Source organism: Amblyomma maculatum, chromosome 2 (genome assembly GCF_055883805.1).
Source record: "Amblyomma maculatum isolate TAMU_Amacu chromosome 2, ASM5588380v1, whole genome shotgun sequence".
Classification (NCBI taxonomy): domain Eukaryota; kingdom Metazoa; phylum Arthropoda; class Arachnida; order Ixodida; family Ixodidae; genus Amblyomma; species Amblyomma maculatum.
Genome location: NC_139345.1, coordinates 169,436,431 through 169,442,430, shown reverse-complemented (window position 1 = coordinate 169,442,430; position 6,000 = coordinate 169,436,431).

Below are 6,000 nucleotides of genomic sequence, written 5' to 3'. Positions count from 1 at the left end.
CCAGAGCATCCCTGCAAACTAACCTCGTGAACCTTCTTCCAAACTTAGTGGTCTCTTCCAATTTTACCGATCGGCCCTTATTATTTGGTTTTATGAAAGAAGTATACGATTCAGTGCGTTTTCTGGCAGTTCGCTTCTCTTATGAGCACTTATTCTCTGTTTCACGGAAACATTTATACCAAGATTTGATATCTATGTTGTTCCCGCCTCCCGTATATTGTTCACTCTATTCTAATTGTATGGGGCATGATGTGTTAAAAAGGATGCGAAAAATGCCGATCTCGCCTTCTACTAAAACGTTTTTCTATAAACTTCATGCCGAGGTTTTCCTGTTAAAGTGTGGCTTCAGAAAAAAAAAATATTTTCGTTTCTTCTGTTAATTGTCGGTTATGTGATACACCTGAAACCATCGAACACTGTTTTATTGCCTGCAAAGATGCAATATTATTTCGGGACGTTCTGCAAAGAACATTGAAGAACGACTTTATTTTGAATTCCCACAGTGTGCGTTACTTGATAACCACCGAACAAGACCACGAACCCTTTGACATGACTTCCCTCCTTGGACTGCACAGGCTGTCGAAAACGCGTATGTTGGATCGGAAAGCTGAACCTCTAGTCTCCCCCGCTGCTCATTTCGGCCAGATGGTACACCAGCTTAGAGACACTCACGAAGATAGTGACTATCAACCGGACTGGCTGCCATTGTTGATGTGCTGTCTTGCCTTGCCACCGTTTTAGTGAAGTTGTGCTAAGTCGTATTCTAGTTGTGTGGTGTTGTGTTGTATGTTTCAATTGAACTTTTCGCCTACAGGCTGATTACTCTGTAAATAATGTATATAGCTCTACGCTGAATTTAAAAGCATGTAATAAATACCATGCTGAAAAAAAGGAAAAAAGACTTTCATGGTGAAGTGGTTAGCGCAGCTAGTTATCGTACAGAAGGTAGTAAGTTCGATCCCTCGGTTAGATAATTTCTTTTCTTTTTTTTTTTCTGCTTTTAATATACGGTCTTTTATTCGCTGTGGGCAGCTTTTATTTTTCGAACACTGCCGTTCTGATCCGACAACCACAGCCGTAAAATACTGGGCAGTATTCAGTCTCAGCCCATAACCATGACTGGTGAGACGCTTGTTTCGGTACGGTGGAATTTATGAAATAGAATTGAAAATAAAGCGTCCCTTCATTCTATGAGAATGAACCAAGTAAAATAAAATCTGGAGTAGGTGCAGAAAGGAGAATCTCACATGGCAGAAGAAATAAAAGGATTAAGAAAAGGAATATTATAATGACACGAAAAAAGACTGAGAATGGGAGAGCCTAGTCGGTGGGGAGGTTTCGCACATTGTCTCGCTAGTGTGACATAGGAGTTGGGCGACCGTCGGCCGACAGCCGCCTTGCGAGCGACGCGGAGCCGACACCGACTGTCGGCCGACTGTTTCCGTCGGCGCAGTGTGACATAGACGCAAACATCAGGAAGACGCTCTGTTGGCAGACCAAATCGGCGCCATGTCGTGCTAGTGTGACAGGCCCTTTATAAGCACGTACAGCCGACCAAATCTTAAACCAGCTTGCGCCATGACAGCATTTTCTGCTCTCTTGCGCGTTAGGACGGAGCTAGCTTATTGAACGGTGAAGGTTTAGCACGGGTTTGGTGAGCCTGTGCTTAGTCCTGATCTTTTCGCAAATTTGCTCTGCAGTTGGGCGCAGGAGGACAGAAGTGGCCATCGTGCATGATTTGCCGGCTGTATGAGGGCGTTTCTTTCTCGCCTGAAGGTTCAGCTCGCTGATTTGAGACCCAAGCAAATAATGACCGAAAGCGACACCATTGCGAAGTCTATTTTAGCTTTCAGCGTCATAGGATGATACCGAAAAGCCTAGATTGCCTTTGGCAAAGCAGCAATAAACACGTGAAGCGCTCACATGTTTATACTTTCCCAACGGCAAGCGCACTCAGCGTTGGCGATCTTCACATCCACGAAAACGCCCTGGAGGCGGGTGAACGATAGTGACAGACCCGTGCCAATGATTTCCAATTTGTCATGGCGGGTCTTCGTTCTATATTGACTAATACGAAGACAGTATAGACAGAATTAGCCAACTAAACAACGGGATTCATTCGTGCAATCAAATAGACTTGGCACTGAGCCCAGGCTGGCCGCAGACGAAGTTCTTGCGATGCGATCGCCACCTCGGCTTGACCGCAAAATCTACAGCTCCTGTAAACGATCAGTAAATGCGATGACATACATCCGCTTTTTGAAGAGATCTCCCGCAATGTCCTACGCTTCGCAAAAGCAACTCTTGCATTAGGTAATAAATATAAGTAGGCTAAAAACTTTTTCTCAAAATTGGGAACCGAATCCTGACTTGCGTCTTTTCTCCGAGCGAGCTTTTATCGAACTATAAGTTGATCGGTTGGAGCATACATATGGGTCCATATTCCGAGTTTGCGCCCTTTGTAGAAATATCATGTGATAACGCCGGAACAGGAAGCCGAACTGACAACCGGTTCCGGCGTTTCCACCAATCAGATGACTCTCGGCCAGGAAGAAAACGAAACTTTTGAAAATGAAGCAAACTCGGAATACGGACTCAGGTAGGCTCGTGGAAATGGCGTTGCTCGCTACGCGTGCAGATGACAAAAATTAGAGATCATGCTGAAAAAAGACGACGGCGATATGACACTGAGCATGCAGTGCAGGGTCGGAGTGAGTGTCAGTCTTCCCTGTAGTCTCTATAGGCCGAATTCTAATCTCGCACACCGGGTAAAGCCCGGTTTGGTTTGCTTTGTAGGGTTTAACGCCACAAAGTGGCTCGCGGTATGAGTCGGCGTAGTGGAGGACTCCGGAAATGTCGACCATCTGAGGTTCTTTAACGTGTGCTGACACAGCACAGCACACGGCCGCCTTGCTTTTCGCCTCTGCCGCAAAGCGGTGCCGTGGCCGGGATTCGATTCCGCATCCTTGGGTTCAGCAGTCAAGTGCCGTGACCAATGAGCCATCACGGCGGGGTGCACCGGCAAAACATAAGCTGCAAAGGACGCGATAAATTTTTGGAAGACAATGGAAATACATTTATGTGCAAGCGCAAGGAGCTGCATTCATTACGGCATAATCTGTGACCTTCGAGCGTTGAGCTGTAAGTATACGCAGCGATCCACCCTAACTTAACTCCGCAAATATCAGGCGAATTCTTTTTTAAGGCGAAGGCCTTTCTAGGCTCATGAAACGAAATCCCGTGCGCGAGAGCTACGCGCGGGATCTGTACGTCGGATCAGCTGTGTGCTGATATGTCACTTGCTAATAACGGATGTATTAGGATGGAAATTAGATGTCAATCATTCTGAGAACGTCATCACAAAAATAAAAATTCTCTCTCTAGCGGTAATCGAGCCTCCAATCCTTCGGATCCCCAACTGAGCGCGGGATCGTGAAACGCACATCATAATTCTGCTTGTCTACCGTGGGGATGATAGTAACGATGACAGTGACGCTGCAATTGGTGATGACAATTATGACATAGCGATGGTAATGGTGGTCTATTTAGTTGATGATGATAATGAGAGCACACCTGATGCACCGTGTGCAGCAGCAGCGCTCAGACTTTCACATTTCTGACATGTAGATTCCACCCTGCCCTCAGAATTTGTTCTCCGGGCGGGCGAGACAACGTCCACAGTTGGTTTAGAGGCTGCGGGGTGCATGAATGAATAAATAAGAGTCGAATATCTTAATTACAGGCTGCACAACATGCAATAGAAGTTTATAGCAGAGGACAGAGCAAAGTGCTTAGTTTTCATGCTTTCTGTTTGTTTCCGGAACGCCGTCTCTTCGAAACATATCTACGGGGCGTGCCTGCGCGCCCATGTGTATGCAACATTCGGAGGAACACACGAAATATGGGTTGCCTCTTCTCCCGCGGATATTGCGGGCCCACGCACCCTACCCGCCTAACCTCACTTTTGCATTCGGCAAAATACTGCTCACCGATGCTGTTTGCCAGCAGTTGTCCCAAGCCACATCCGGCGGGCGTAATCTGTTCGTACCCTCAATTCGCGCCCACTCATTCTCCTTTTGGTGCTTTTCTCAGCGCTCCACTCTGAAATCGACCTCGTGCCAGCAGCGTCATCGTCAATTTCTGGCCACGCTGAGCGAGAAGCTCTCCAGAGACAACGTTATGTGTGTCACTCGCTTCGACATGCCGCGTCCCTACAGCAGACTAAAAGGGAAAAGCAGAGAAAATAGCAAAAGAAGAACGAACAGTCGGCGAAGACAGCTCGCCCAAAACAAAAACTACCCTCAGCGACTCGTGCGTGGGTGTGAAAGGGGTCATTTTCCCGCTGGGAGGACAAAGAATACCGAATCTGGACCGCTGCATCGGGAGCACCGGGATGAGGGGTCGCGAAGGATGAGGAAGAACGGCAGCATCAGCAGCCGACGCTGCTTTCCGCTCGCTCTCCTTGCCGCGAGCGCCTCCCGTTAGCGGAGGGAGGGAAAAGAGGGAGAATACTGCTTGCTTCTCTTTTGCCGCCGCAGTTCCACGCTTCCTGCCTGCCTTTTATTTTTCACCTGCTTCTTTTTCTTCTTTCTTTTCTCGTTTCAGCACTGTGATTGCGTCTGCGCGCGCTGGGGCGCGCTCGCTCGTTTTGCTCCGCGCCCACCGGAGTTCCGTTTACGGTGTCTAGAGCGTATCGGCGCAGCCAGCGCTGTGCCACACGCGTGTGTGCGTGATGGAGTAGGGAAGGGTGGGCATCCGCTTAGTTCGCGCGCATTTGCCGGCAAGTAGGCGCAACGCGCAGCAAAACGCTGGCGCAATTCCCGCGCCCTGCGCTTCAGCGGGCGGTGATTTCGCCAGCACGCCGCCCCAACAAAGACGCCACGAAAAAGAGTTCGCGCGCGCGCGCATAACCCCCTCCTCAATCTTGCCCTGGCCGCGTCGGGTTCTGATTTTGGGGTAAAACGTGTGAATTCAGGAAGCCCACCCAAAGGATTACTGCTTTTTTTTTTCGGTTTTTGTTTCCTTTGCGGTGATTTTTTTTCCTATTGGTGATGGTCGGAGCACATGCTGTTTAGTTTTCAGGCCTGCCAGTCTCGTTTATTAGCAGGTCTAGGTGTCAAAGTGACTCACGCCGCCTGTAATTCCTCCGTTTACATGGCCACATTAGCCCATTGCATGGTACCCGGTTTGATTGCCACGCAGACCGAGTATCTGTAGCGCTCGGCGCTTGAACGCAGCCTCTCGGGCGGCTGCCACAGCCCGGCCACGGGGGTTTCTTTACAGCAAGGAAATAACAGCTGCCACCTCCAGAAAAAAAAAAAAAAAAAAAAAAAAAAAAAAAAAAAAACGGGAGGTTGGGGGTGGGGGGGGGGGGACAGTTTCCGTTTACCCTTTCCACCTTTACGCTTCAGTTCATGCAAAGGGAGACATTATTTCTTCTTTGGGGAAAAAAGAAACCAGGGCCCTGTCAACATGCTATTTTTAGGTTCGTGAGCGTGTTTGATGACCCGTGAAACTAATAGGGATTAGAAAATGTCACCGTTCGGCAAGGCCCTACACATGAACGTTCGTGCAGCAGTTCGGTGCTCTCAAAAATCGCACGTTCCAATCGCATTTTACGGTCTTGATAGACGTTCACTGTTTTGTCTCTCCCAAAAATTTAATTATTTTTGCTTTGAGGTTTCCAAAATGTATAGGTTCCAAAAATCACTAAACGAACGATGGCTGTCTCTCGTTTTGAGCCCTGGAGACACAGTAATCACTTCTGTAATGCACAGCACAGTAAAACATATGGGAGGAGTGCTAAGAGGCACACATTCTCAGAAATAGGGAAAGGACCAAAAATGACGACCAAAGTTTCCTGGATTGATAACGTTCGCTTTCCCCAATTCACTCTCGGGGACTCGTGACAGAGAAAAAGGAATGGCTGGGAGGTTACCTAGATGACGTCCATTATGATATGGGCAAACGCGGGAAGGAGAATGAAAGGAAAGAACCCTA